This window comes from Cupressus sempervirens, chromosome 3 (assembly GCF_028749045.1).
Source record: "Cupressus sempervirens isolate cs-2001-9-10 chromosome 3, ASM2874904v1, whole genome shotgun sequence".
Classification (NCBI taxonomy): domain Eukaryota; kingdom Viridiplantae; phylum Streptophyta; class Pinopsida; order Cupressales; family Cupressaceae; genus Cupressus; species Cupressus sempervirens.
Window position 1 is genome coordinate 451,311,586 of NC_143120.1, and position 14,527 is coordinate 451,326,112.

At 41.0% G+C, this 14,527-nt stretch overlaps 1 protein-coding gene across 2 annotated transcripts in view; it reads right to left on the minus strand.

Moving 5' to 3' along the window:
- Positions 1 to 14,527, minus strand: part of LOC149567019 (Putative lysine decarboxylase family protein) — an 82,928-nt gene that overhangs the window by 18,006 nt on the left and 50,395 nt on the right. The window lies entirely within an intron of this gene.

Consider the following 14,527-nt stretch of genomic DNA (forward strand, 5'->3'; position numbering starts at 1 on the left):
GAAGAGTTGGATGGAATGAAGGATTTGTATGATGTTTGCAGTTAGGTAATGTGATTGTTTTGATTCCATTTAGAACTAGTATGCCTAGGTTTCTTTCATTGTCTCTTTCAACTGAGCTAACCTTGCATTTTAGAATAATTTCTATGGGATTGTAGGACAGATGTATTTGAAGCTGATGATATCTTACTAGATTTCATTTTAGTGGAGGGTTATTAGTCAAGGTGGATTCCATTTCATCTTTCATATGCATCTCTGCTCTATCTCTAGATTGCATTTCAGTAGGACTAATCTGCACTTAGAATTAGGATTAGATGTTAGAAGAACTTCAAGGTAGCTTGTGATATCCATTCCACTGGGTGTTATAGGTTGCCCAAATCTATTTCTGCCTAGGGTGTTTGTAGTTATGAGCATCCGGGTTTATCCTCTTCTTACTCTCAGGTTAAGAGCATACCCCTATCCCAATGATCTATTAAAAACACAATTCATTGCATATATTGCATATAAGGGAGTTGTACCTTATGATTCAGAGGGCAGTGATATAACACATACACTGACCCATTTGTTGGTAACATCCTTTTGTTTCCTCACATTTTGGGCATCTAGAGTCAAGGTAAAGCCAAGTTAGCAAGAGGGTATATATGTCATAGTTTTGTGACTTGGACTTGCCTATGACTCGACAACAAGTCCACAAAATGAAAAAAATAAAGATTTTTAACAATTTAAAACTTGTTACATACACCCATTATTGAATAAAGCTTAAAAACACTATAACATCATCAAATAGAAGCTAATTTGATCGCATACAAAAGCAAACACCCATCACATAAATACGAACGTAAATTGTAGCTAAACAAAATAGAAAACATAGAAATGCAAAATTACAAATATTGTCAATTATATATAAAATCCATGAAATCCATGAAATCAAATGTTCCCAAACATGTGTAAACAAAAATAAGTCTATGGCTTAGGCTCTAGCTTAGCCTCAGCCTCGAAGTAGAATGTCTACCTCCTACAGAGGCGTCTAAGGTAGGTCCTAGAGGATTGACATGTCATTGTCTCTACTTGTGAGGTGTCACTTTGATCAACATCAACTACACAGGTGCCTAGTCATACCTTATCCTCCTCCTCTAACCTAGCCACAACCTCAGCCTCTCTGTCTACCTAGTCAACCCACTCATGGTCCTCTGTGAAGACAGAATTAGTAGACTCAATAAGCCACTTGGACTCTGAATCAATATCTACTAAAGTGATTGCAAAGGAGTCAATGGCCAAAATCAATGTACTCCTAAGATGGAGGTTGTAATGAATGAAGACAAGATCATTCAAACTCTCCACAATAAATATAGGATGTGCTCGAACATGAACCAATTGTGCTCACATCCAGAAGCGTTGCATGGCTGACTCAAAATATGGATGACAAGTTTTTGAGGGTTTGGGGTTGTAGGCTCAAACATTTGCCACCATCTCTCTAAAATAAGGAAAAGAAAAAAAATTCAGTCTCATTTCCAAATTTAAGGATAGATTATAAAATCAAAATGCATAAGCCATAAACTTAAGAATCTTAAATTTAACATATCTTTCTATCTGGTTGCAATGTTGTCCTAGTGTCTTTGTACATCTTGCTTGCAAAAAAAACCTTTGTTCATTATTATATGCATTTATCTCCATCACTGTAGATGTGTCAACAGTGCTACACATCTTTTGTATCACTGTATATAGACCACTAAGAACCTCCTCATCCGGCTTGAAATTTTTAAGGAAATGGAATGACGGATTAAGGAAATAAGCTGCTGCATGAATGGGCCTATGAAACTGGTTTTGCCATCACCTGTCAATGATCTCCCAAATGGGGCCATAATTATCCTCGGCTCCTACATACCTAGATGTAATGGTCTCATTGGCCCTATCAATGCCCTCATACATGTAGCCAATCAACAATTCCAAGGAACTACAAGGGGCTCAATAACCTACATATAATGTTAAAAAAATAGTCAAGTCACAACTAGAAGTGTGCACAAAAAAAAATTCTTGCAAAGTTGCAAACAAAACAAAAATATACTTACCTACATGATCTCTACACAGGGGTCCAAAAACCTAGCTCATCGAAAATACAATTTGCCACATCCATCCCTACAATGGTCACAACATAGGATGAAGCAATCCACTTCTCACCAACAAACACGTCTCAAAATTGCCTTTGATTTTAACAAAGATTGCAGTTTGGTGAGAAAATTTGAGGCAAATCTCATGATGTCAAGACAAGCCAACTCCTTTTACCTCGTGTATTGCCTCATCATGTTAAGGACCAATGCATGATTGTACATAAACGTGCAAATGTTTATGGCTTTGTCAACACATGATTTGAGATTTGTAAAGTTAAACTTAAAAAAGAATTTAAAAAAAGGAAAATCCTTACACATAAGAACCAACAAAATCTACACAACTTAACACTTACCTCTTTCAAATGAGTTGAGAACTCTTAGAACAATTTCTATGGAATCCTTGATGCTCTCAATGCAAGTCTATGCCTCCCCAATGTGATTTTGTGGACTCGTTGATGCTCTTCCCCCTTGCTGGTTGCAAAACTACGGCCTCTTGTTTTTCTTCTTCTCTCTCACTTTGTCTCTCTTCTTCTCATAACAATCAAATAGAATGCCTTTTAGGATAAAATAGAAAGCATTTGTCAAAAAAAAAGATTGAGAAAAGTGCATTCTTTTTAATGTTGTGCCTAATTGCTATCAGCCAGGTCATAGGCCACAAGCTCGACGGGTCATAGTATGATCCACTAGCCTTGCGGGCTATGCAGGTCATAGCTCATAACTCGATGGGTTATGGTAGCGGGCTATGAAAACTCATACAGGTATACCTGGCCCTTGGGTAGTCAGTACTCGCACAAACCACGATGAGTTATGAATCACTAGCATGTTGTCTAGTAAAGTTATAAAATAGCTAACGGGTAGATTAGCATGTTGTCGATGAAGTTATAAAATAGCCGACGGGGTTAAGACAAGCCAACTCCTTTTACCCCGTGTATTGCCTCATCATGTTAAGGACCAATGCATGATTGTACATAAACGTGCAAATGTTTATGGCTTTGTCAACACATGATTTGAGATTTGTAAAATTAAAAAAGAATTTTAAAAAAGGAAAATCCTTACACATAAGAACCAACAAAATCTACACAACTTAACACTTAACTCTTTCAAATGAGTTGAGAACTCTTAGAACAATTGCTATGGACTCCTTGATGCTCTCAATGCAAGTCTATGCCTCCCCAATGTGATTTTGTGGACTCGTTGATGCTCTTCCCCCTTGCTGGTTGCAAAACTACGGCCTCTTGCTTTTCTTCTTCTCTCTCACTTTGTCTCTCTTCTTCTCATAACAATCAAATAGAATGCCTTTTAGGATAAAATAGAAAGCATTTGTCAAAAAAAAGATTGAGAAAAGTGCATTCTTTTTAATGTTGTGCCTAATTGCTATCAGCCAGGTCATAGGCCACAGGCTCGATGGGTCATAGTATGATCCACTAGCCTTGCGGGCTATGCAGGTCATAGCTCATAACTCGATGGGTTATGTTAGCGAGCTATGAAAACTCATACAGGTATACCTAGCCCTTGGGTAGTCAGTACTTGCACAAACCACGATGAGTTATGAATCACTAGCATGTTGTCTAGTAAAGTTATAAAATAGCTAACGGGTAGATTAGCATGTTGTCGGTGAAGTTATAAAATAGCCGACAGGGTTGAGTCACCCCTTCAGAATGGTATATGTACAACTTTGGATCATCATTGTAATCATCACTGGAAGCGCTATGTAATCTCTTCGGCATATATGCGAATAATAAAAGGAGTACTACTGTGTTACATGTTCTTGTCTATTGTCTATATGCCTTAAACTATTTACCCCATACGGTAAACATTTGGCGATATTGCCCAATGGACCTGGAACAAAGGCAGAGGAATGAAGACTAATGCCGAATTAACTTAACAAGGATAGGAATAAGATAAAGGAAACAAATGAAATACGCACCGAACAAGAAATTTTAATTTTGGCACAACAGGTCGAGCACAGATGGAGGTTGTGATATGAATATCAAGATTTAATTGTGTGATTTTGAGTCAAACTCGATGACCCATGTTTCATGAGTAGTGATTCAACATGAATCAATCTCTCATGAGAATAAATGGAACACTTAGCACTCATTGGATCTAGGTGATGCTAATTGGATCTGCAAATGGCGGTTTCAGCAAATTGCCGACAGACACTGAAGCACCGAGGAATCGTTGGAAGAGACTCGACAACGGTTGAATTTGGTGGAAGAAACAAGGGAGGAATTTCTTAACCTGTACATGCCGAGGGAAGAGAATCCATACGGAAGGGAATTAACTTGCACGACTCGAAGTGCCGAGAGAGCACAAACGTGGAGTGAACTCTTTGTTCGTGATAAACTTCCAGAACGGACAACTTTGCTTGAGGAAAACCCTTTTTCACCAAGTAACGCGGCTGTTGGAAATAAGACGACTGTCCGAAATAGCACGGGTGTCCAGAGCAGCGCGGGAGTGCAGAACAGCGCGGGCACACAACAAGTACCTCCAACTCGAATAGTAATGGCTGGACCAAAGGAAAAATTGCCAAAGTTTGATGGTGATGGAACGGCCGATCCAATCAAACACTGTGAGACATGCGAAACAATTTGGACGGCGAATGGTGTAACCGACACAGATGAATGGGTCCGACAATTTCCAACGACCTTAAATTGATTGGTTTGCCGATGCGGATCCCCAAAAATTAACTTCATGGGCAACAATTAAAACGGAGTTTATCACCGAATTTCAATTGCTACGAGACGACAATGAGATCGTAGCATAAATTTACACCACAAAGCAAGGGAAAAATGGAACAGTCCATGTATATGCCAGTAAACTAAAAGAATTAATAAATAAAATAGAAAGTAAACCAGTAGATGGGCTGAAAAAGAGATGGTTCATTAAAGGACTACGCCCGAAGTTAAAGAAGAAAATGAAGATTGTGCCGCCATCATCATACACCAAACCATACAATCAGGCAATGGACTTAGAGAGTGAACAAAAAATTTAAAAAAATTTTAAAAAGTAGCTCATCCGACTCAAATGACGCATCTTCGGAAGAAGATAGCAGCGGTGACGAAAAGAATAGCAAGAAGGTCCAAGCTCTCCAGAAGGATATGATCAAAATGATGAAGGAATTTAAAAATATGCATAAAGAGACGAAGGGAAACGAGTTATGGTGCACAGATTGCAAGACAAAAGGTCAGACGAAGGGATCCTGTCTGAAAAACCAATTCTGCGATATCTGTCAAATTATGGGACATTCCACAAAAGAATGCCCCTTTAATATGAAAACAAGAGGGCATCAACAAGTGCTCCTGACACAGGAGGCTTCTGCATCAGGAGGGAGCGAAAACACAAGCAATGATGGTGCCACTTCAGGTGGGTACAGAAATAATAGGGTACAGAAATAATAGAAGAGGGCCAAATAACAATACCAATAACAATACCAACAATAATAATGGCGACTGCAGCTGAATTCAGTACAATGTGAACGGCCGCTCGATGGTTCAATGCCGAGCATGCAATTTGTGGGGCCACTTTTCACAAAACTATACATCAGCGAATACACCAAAGTTGTTATACAGATGGTGCGGTCCTGGAGATCATGGAGATGCCAAGTGCCCGAAATCAAGAGTGAATCTGATCAGCATTGGCGCGAACGAAGAAGTCTTAGCAATCACCTGTAAACAAGCAAAAATGTACCTCGACCTGACGAAAGAAAAGAAGAGATTGGAAGAAGCGCGGGCGAAAATTGAGAAAGCAATGCAAGCAAAGAAATCACAATTAAAGGACACTACTGGTACCTCAATGAGGAACTGCGCAGAACAAAACATCATACAGAAGATATTACAAAATGAAATACCAATCAAGTTAAATGATTTGATCCTCACAATGCCTCAACTACAAACAACACTCACAAACATAGCCCCAACTGCTAAACTACCAGGAGAACATGGAAGGGAAAAGGAAAGCAAAGCAAGTGCAATAGACCCAATGCTATTAGCCCTCACATCCAGATGGCATCCGGCGATCGTCGAGAAGGGTATATTAGGAACAGTCCTTTCAGACACAATTGTGGACGAAGGTTCAGGGGTAAACATCCTACCAAAAGATATCTGGAAGAAGTTGGGATGGTCGACGCTATGGCCATCTACGTTCCAATTACTAACGGCAAACCAACACGACATTAAACCTCTCGGGATCCTGATGGCACAACCAGTGATTATTGGAACACAACCATTCCTACTCGACTTCGTCATCATCCCGCTAAAGAGGAGAGGATATGACGCCATTCTGGGCCGAGGATGGCTAGTACAAGCAAAGGTTAAGCATAACTGGAAGAAGAATACACTATCAGTGGAAAGCAAAGGACAAAAATTCATTATTGATTTACATACACAACTGGTGGGTGAAGAAGCTCTATCATCCGATTCCGAAGAAGAGGATGAAGGAAAGCAGCGAATGGAATCGGATGAGGAAGGAGTCCTACGGTTGGAAGGTGGATTGACGAACGATGATTTGGATTCAGTGAACAGATTGTTTCACTGGCAGATGGAGGATTATGAGCTATTCCAGAGCTGCAACATACTAACGATAGAGGAAGGGCACAACGAAGACAGATTTCCAAGAGAATTCAGGGGAATAAAAGAAGGGGACGCACCGCTGGATGAAACACCTGCACATGTATTTGGTGAGGGAAAGTCGATAAAATATGACGAAGCCACAGTACAAACCATGAATTTGGGAGATGAGGTCTAACTAAAAAATATACTAGTGGGGGATAACTGGAATCCAATACTAAAAGTAGCGGCATTTAAAATATTTCTAGAATACAAAGATGTATTTGCTTGGACATACAAGGATTTGAAAGGAGTACTGCCGGAGCTGTGTGTTCACCACATTCTATTGGTTGAAGGTGGAGTGTCTGTACGGAAGTGACCTTACACGATGAATAAAAATTAAGCGGCATGGGTCACAAACGAAATTAACTGAATGCGAGAGGTCAGTATTATTTTTAAGGTTCAAACAAGTGAATGGGTGTCACCCATAGTAATAACCCTGAAGAAGGATACCACCCAAATCAAGAGATGTGTCGACTTCAGATGTCTCAATGCGGTAACAATCAAGGACCCCTTCCCAATACCATTCACAGACAGTATATTGGAGGAGGTAGCTGGACATGAGATTTATTCATTTATGGACGGGTTCTCTGGATTTAATCAAATTTGCATAGCAGAAGAGGATAAACTTAAAACAACATTTGTGGTAGGAGGGGTATATGCGTACAACCGAATGCCATTCGGCCTGTGCAATGCGTCGGCTATGTTCCAAAGGATCATGTTGCACATATTCAACAAAATGTCTGTCGGAAATTTCAAAGAATTCTTGGATGACTGGTCTATATTCAGCACCGAAGACAAATATCTAGCGGCATTGGGCGAATACATGGAAAGATGTCGAAGGGCGTGACTTGCCTTAAATCCAAAGAAATGTTGATTCATGGTTCGGCAGGGAAAATTATTGGGACATAGTCTGTAAGGAGGGATTGAAAATAGATTCAGACAAAGTCAAAGTGATAATGGAATACCAACCATCTACAAATGTAACGGAGGTGAAGTCATTCTTGGGACACATAGGATATTATAGAAGATTCATCAAGAACTTCGCTAAAGTATCATACCCGCTGGACAAATTGACATGCAAAGGGGAACCGTTCAAATGGGAGAAAGAACATGATGAGTCATTTGAAGGGTTGAAGGTACAATTGGCTACAGCACCTATATTGGCGTACCCAGATTGGAACAAGGAATTTAATGTTCACGTCGATGCATCCAATTATACAATAGGAGCAACTTTGGCGCAGACAGGTAACCATGGGTTAGATCACCCGGTGTATTTTGCTAGCCAATTACTGTCAAAAGCAGAGCAAAATTATAGTACAACACAACAGGAGGCCTTCGGAATGGTCTATGCAATGCAGAAGTTCCGACATTACTTGCTGGTGATATCGTTCGTGTTTTATGTAGACCATCAAGCTCTGTTGTATCTAGTAAATAAACCTATCATTGAAGGAAGAATCAGCCGGTGGCTACTTTTGTTGCAGGAATTCACCTTCAAGATCATTGTATGACCCGAGAAGAATCATGTCAGCGCAGACCATCTGTCGTGAATTAAAACAAGTGAACCGGCGGACAGAGTGAATGATGATTTTCCTGATGCACAGTTATTTCAAATTGCAGTACTACCAAAATGGTACACGAGTATTAGGGAGTACCTTTCCACAAGACAGCCACCGAAGGAGATGCCACAAAATGAAAGGCGGAAATTAGTAATAAGGAGTCGTACATTTCAATTGATTAATGGATTAGTGTACAAAATGGGGCCTGATCACATCCTGCGACAGTGTGTTAGAGGAAATACCGAGTGTTGAAAGAAGCACGAGGGTCTAGTAGGACATATGGGACTTGATACCACGCCAAAAAAAATATTATTGGTAGGAATATGGTGGCCAACAGTGTACGACGACGCATGGGAATGGGTCGTCGGGTGTGACACTTGCCAAAGGGCTAGAAAGTCGTTAAAGAGAGACTTTATGCCGCTTAACCCTTCACATGCACAAGAATTATTTGAACGATGGGGATTGGATTTCGTGGGACCCTTGCAAGTAAGTCGAAGGCACCAATGTCGATATATAGTTGTAGCTATGGAATACCTAACGAAGTGGGTAGAAGCACAAGCTCTACCAGATAATTCAGCAATCAGTACATCAAAATTCATATATGAACAAATAATCACTCGATATGGGATTCCACTTCAGATAACGAGTGATCATGGAGGGCATTTTGTCAATCACTTCATTAAACTGTTAACAACAGAATTAAAGATATCACTCTATCGAGCCCATACTACCCACGAGCAAATAGACAGGCTGAGGCTACAAACAAGATCCTGATAGCAATCATCTACAAGCCATGTGCGGTCGAAGGTGAAGACTAGGAGGAAAAACTGTCGTCTGCCCTCTGGGCATACCACACGGCATACAAGGTGACAACGGGACACATATCGTTCCAATTGATGTTTGGACAAGAGGAGGTGATACTAGTAGAATTTATGATACCGAATCTGAGGATCGTGCTGAAGAATAAGTTAGGCGACATGGAAACCCTGAGGGAAAGGTTGCATAATTTGAACAAACTCGAGAAGCAGCTGTTGGCACAATAGGCCACAGAGGTAACGCAGAACAAGCGCAAAGCGTGGCATGATAAACACCTAAAACTAAACAAGTTCCAACCAGGACAGTTGGTGTTGAAGTATGACAGACGAAACAAAATTAACCAGGAAAGTTTAAAGTCAAATGGGTCGGGCCATACAAAATCCGGGAAGTAGGTGATAACTAAGCAATAAAGCTATGCACATTGGACGGGCGGGAAATTCCAAAAACGGTGAACGATTCCAAGTTAAAAAAATATATCATGCCAGAACTGTTCCCCCGTCGACAAACAATGAGGAGCAATAGTTTCAAAAAAAAAAAAAAAAAATTTAAGTCACGGTATGGTCATCGTATGGCAACTTCAGCAAAGTTGAAAGCCACAAGACAAGCATATTAAAGTCAGTCCTTACGGCAAAAAGGGAAAAGAAACAGGTAAAAAGCAAAGCCCATACGATGTATGGTGAAGAAGAAACAGAGGCAAAACAAGAAAAGCACAGTGAAAAGGAGAGATAAGACCTAGTCGTACAGTGAACAGAAGAAGGTGCCAGTTAAAGAACCGTATGGTGGATCGGAAGGAAGGCAAAGCTCATATGGTGTATGGTATAGGAAGGTGAAGGAACAAAAGTCTGTACGGTGATTTGGGAAAAATAAAAGGAGGCAAAGCATAGGCCGTACTACATACGGTAGAAAAAGAAGCAAAGCACAGACTCCATATGGTAAGAGCACACAAGCCGTATGGCATACGGTAGGCGAGTTAAAGCAAAAACAAAAAAAACAAAACAAAAACCATACAACGCTGCATTTGTACGGAGAAGTCAGTATGGCCGAAGGAGAGGTGAAAGATCCGTACGGTCTAAGAATATAAAGGGAGAAGGAGGACCGTACGGCATGCGTTAATAGAAAAAAGAACAAACCGTACAGCCATAAAGAAGAAATCAGAAGGGGAAAAAAAAGGGGAAGCATACGGCCAAGGCATGAAATAAAGAAAGAGCCACTTTTGTACACCAAGTAGGGAGCCATTTTACTAGACGGCTAAGACAATCACAGGAGGAGATATCATTCAGCAAGGAAATGTTGTAGCCGTACAGTAGAAGCTAGGATAGGGTCGTACGAATCCATACGAACACTAGGGAAGGAGAAGAATTTGTGTACAAAGGGATAACTGACCTAATTAAGCAGAAGAATAAATGGAGTTGACAGGAAAGAGGCAGTGGAAGAAAAATTTAGAGGAAGAATCTTCAGCTGGTACGAAAATGTTGCCCGTAGGTAACCGGAGTGAAGGCACCAATAGCAGCAGCAAGAAAAAGTGCAAGGTCAAGCACATGCACCTGCAACTGCTGAAATCACACCACAGAATATAGTATTTGAGGGACTAAGCGGTATGGATTATAGGAAGTGGTGGCAGGAAACCCCTGACAGTCATCCAATAAAAGCCAGCATTAGAAGGGCACAAGTGGAATGGGCAATTTGGATGCCTGTTTTTTGCATCCGGGACTACAAGTGTTTCCTGCGCACCATGATCGATACTTATGGCAAGGCCTCTCGAAAAAGCTCGTTCTCATACCTAGGAAGAGACCTGGTAGTCTCATTCAAAGCAGCAAATTTCACGCATGTGTTTGGCATACCAAGGCCGCAAGGAAAAAAGGTACAGCCCAAGAAGATTACCAAAGAGGTAAAAATGTTTTTGATCAGGCTGGTATGCGGAGACATAGCTAAAGCAAAACAGGAAGTATTGGCTGAAACATCAAAAGGTAGGGGACTAAAGAAAACAAACATCCAAGAGGGACCGTGGCGATGCCTGATGATTTTAGTCAAGAGAAGACTTACTGAATCAAGTAAGGCATCTAATATCTCATTTCCATAGGTATCCATGATGAACGGCATAATGAATGGGAAGGTGTATGATTGGGCATCTGTGCTAGCTGAACGCATGTATGAATTTATGACACTCCAACATAAGACATTTTATATGCCGCATTATGCCATAGGCCTCTTTCTCAATGCTACAATGCAGATGATTCCAGAAGATAGGTTGGAGGCGAAACTTAGACCATTAGCCCCCAGGGAACCTCCTATCATGCGGTGGAAACACTTAGCCTCAGCCAGTGGGCAAAAGGGCACTACAGGGCAAAAGAGACCTCGGCTAGATACAGGAGGTGATATGGACAGCGGACAGCAAGAAACATCTTCCAAGGAGAATAGCACGAGAAAGGAGGAATGGGAAGACGATGATGAAGAGGTTGAGATTGTCACAACCACCCCCTTGTTATTTCTGCGCCATACACTATCCGCCACTTCCTACCTAGTCCCAGTAGGTGTGCACATGGCACATATACTAGGGTTTGGACAGACATGACAGCCAATAGTGATGACTGCAGCACCACAGCAGGCGGTTACGGTAGCTGCACCCTGGCAGCATGGGGTAAGACCTCCCCCAATCCGACCGATCGAACCAACAGCTGGGTTTGCCGTGGGATTTGCACAGGTGGCAGAATCCGTCAGCCGAGAGAGTATGCCAACTCCTGCTGAAGCACAACCAGTAGCAAAAACCGTAGCACCTGCAGCAAAGTGTACCGGAGGAAAGAGAGGAGACCACCATGGAGGTACCTGAACTACTAGTACTGAAGATAGCAGAGAGCCAGAATACACCTGGTGTGCACTTGGATGTAGTGGGTTTGGATGCAATAGTTACGGTGGATTCAGCACTCTTAGCATCACCTGAGCTTGATAGGGAGAGTAGAACTCAGAGGTTGAGTACCTACTTAAGTACACAGTTCCACCGTACTCCACTACCTCAGATAGCCTACATGCAGACACCTACGTGGGACGAAATTCCAGAGGAAAACACTTAGCAGGCATAGGTAGTGGAGCCAATACAAGATGTGGAACCATCACATAGCACTATTGAGCATATGGCAGAAGTAGTAGAAAAGGCTGTGGGGGTATGGCAGGAACACCCAGTGGCATCAAAAGCAATGGAAACATTCTTGCTGATATAACTGCTCTAGCGACTCGAGCTCGACAGGTGGTGGCATCTACGGAGGCACAGGCTTTAGACTCAGTGGTGAAGAAGCTAGACGGAGTGGTATCTTTTATGAGATCAAGATGCTTGGCTGCCTTCACAGTTTGCTTTGAGGAAAGAGGTTGACCAAGCGTGGAAACTACAGAAATGTGTCAGGATTGGGCCACCACAGGGAGTCTGGGCTTGGGGAGACAGATAGAGACATTGACTTAGGAGATTGTGCAGATATACACAGAGGCATATTACACCTTTTGGAGGAGCCAGGCAGATCAGGCAGCAATTGAGAGGGCTCGAGAGGAGTCAGTTGTCGAGTTAGCCACAGAAAGGGCGGATTGGGAATCCGAGAGGGCAGCCTTGCTAGAAAAACGGAGTCAGTTATAGCATTTGGCAACAGAGAAAGAGAAGCTAGCAGATGAGAAAGAAAAGGAATTGGGAGAGATTGCTAGGATGATGCAGTCAACTCTGGAGCTTCAGATAGAAGCGAAAGCCGAATTGAAAGTCCAAAAGGAGCAAGTCTACAAGCTACGGGTTGAGCTGAGTGAACTGAGAGCACGGACACCTACCATGCCAAGGACCCATCCCCCTGCCTAGTATCTGTGTATTGATGTAATTAGTCGTGCAATTTTCAAGTTTTGAGTTTTGTAATTGTCGTCTGGAGACGACTTTTCTTTTTTTTGGGGGGGGGGAGATGTTGTCGGTAAAGTTATAAAATAGCTGACAAATAGATTAGCATGTTGTCAATAAAGTTATAAAATAGCTGACAAGATTGAGTCACCCCTTCAGAATGGTATATGTACAACTTTGGATCATCATTGTAATCATCATTAGAAGCGCTATGTAATCTCTTCGGCATATATGCGGATAATAAGAGTACTGTTGTGTTACATGTTCTTGTCTATTGTCTGTATGCATTAAACTATTTACTCCATATGGTAAACATAGCATATGTGTACATATACATATACAGATATGTATATACTGCCATATACCTATATGTACATGTATATGCATATGGATATGTACAAAATACATATAAATAACACCCATATGATAAAACAGCCACCGAATTGAACCCATGACTGCCTAGGACAGGCAACAACCAAACAAGAAAACAGGGTTAGCATTCCAGCACTTGACCTAGGAGGGAAAGGGCTCCTCTATCTAGGCCAGCCATGACATGAAAAAATGGGCACAAATTATGGCTGCTTAGGATAAACAACAAGTCATAAAAGAATAAAGGGTTCTTGTTCATCCAACCCCTTTATCTAGGCTACACCATGGGACAATACTCCCCATTGTCTACCCTTATTCTTACTTGAATGCCATTATTGCTAGATGGGATGATTGGAACCAAAAGCCTAGAAAAGACAGGTAAGCTTTGTCTCCTAAATGCAGAATCATGTCCAATGATGGTCAATGAGTATCTGCTGAAAAAATGATGTTTTCGTGGTGGTGTTATTACCTGCTGTATTTCTTTTAAAAAGCAATAATTGCTGGCTTCACATTGCTAAAAACAACACAGTACCTTTAACTGTCCACCACGTTCGTACCATGGGTGGGTACTCGTGTGTTGAAGAACCTAACTATATATTTATAATAGATTAAAGATTTGACTAAGTTGTGTGTGTGTGTGTGTGTGTGTTTTGTACAGACATATCCACAATGTGCGGATCCCATAAAAACTGTTGCCATACTATCACACCTCCAAACTTGTACCCAAACCAATAACTTTAATTTTAAACATTGAAGAGAGAAGATTTGAATATCACTGAATAGGTAAGGGGGACTGATATCTAAAACAACCAGAAGAAAAGCAGAATAATAGAATGTAGAGACTCAATAAAAGGTAACATACTGAAGATCAGAGTATAAACAGATAATAATCAGGTCACAATTTTTATGTCAAAAATAGGTTGAAGGCGAGGAAGAATAGTTCAATATAATGATAGAAAATGCATGCAGTTAAATAGTTAAATCACATGTTGAGAAAAAAATGAGAAACGACCATGTTAGAATGGTTTCCAATGAGTATGATGCCAATAATAAGGAAAACACATTTTCTGAATGTTTAAGGAGGCTAACGTCAAGGTCAATGAGAGCTGCTTCAACTATCAGCATATTTGGCCTAAACTAGTGTTACAAAATCTGATAAATATGCTGAGAACATTAGCCTCCTCAAACAACTAACATCCTTACAAAGTT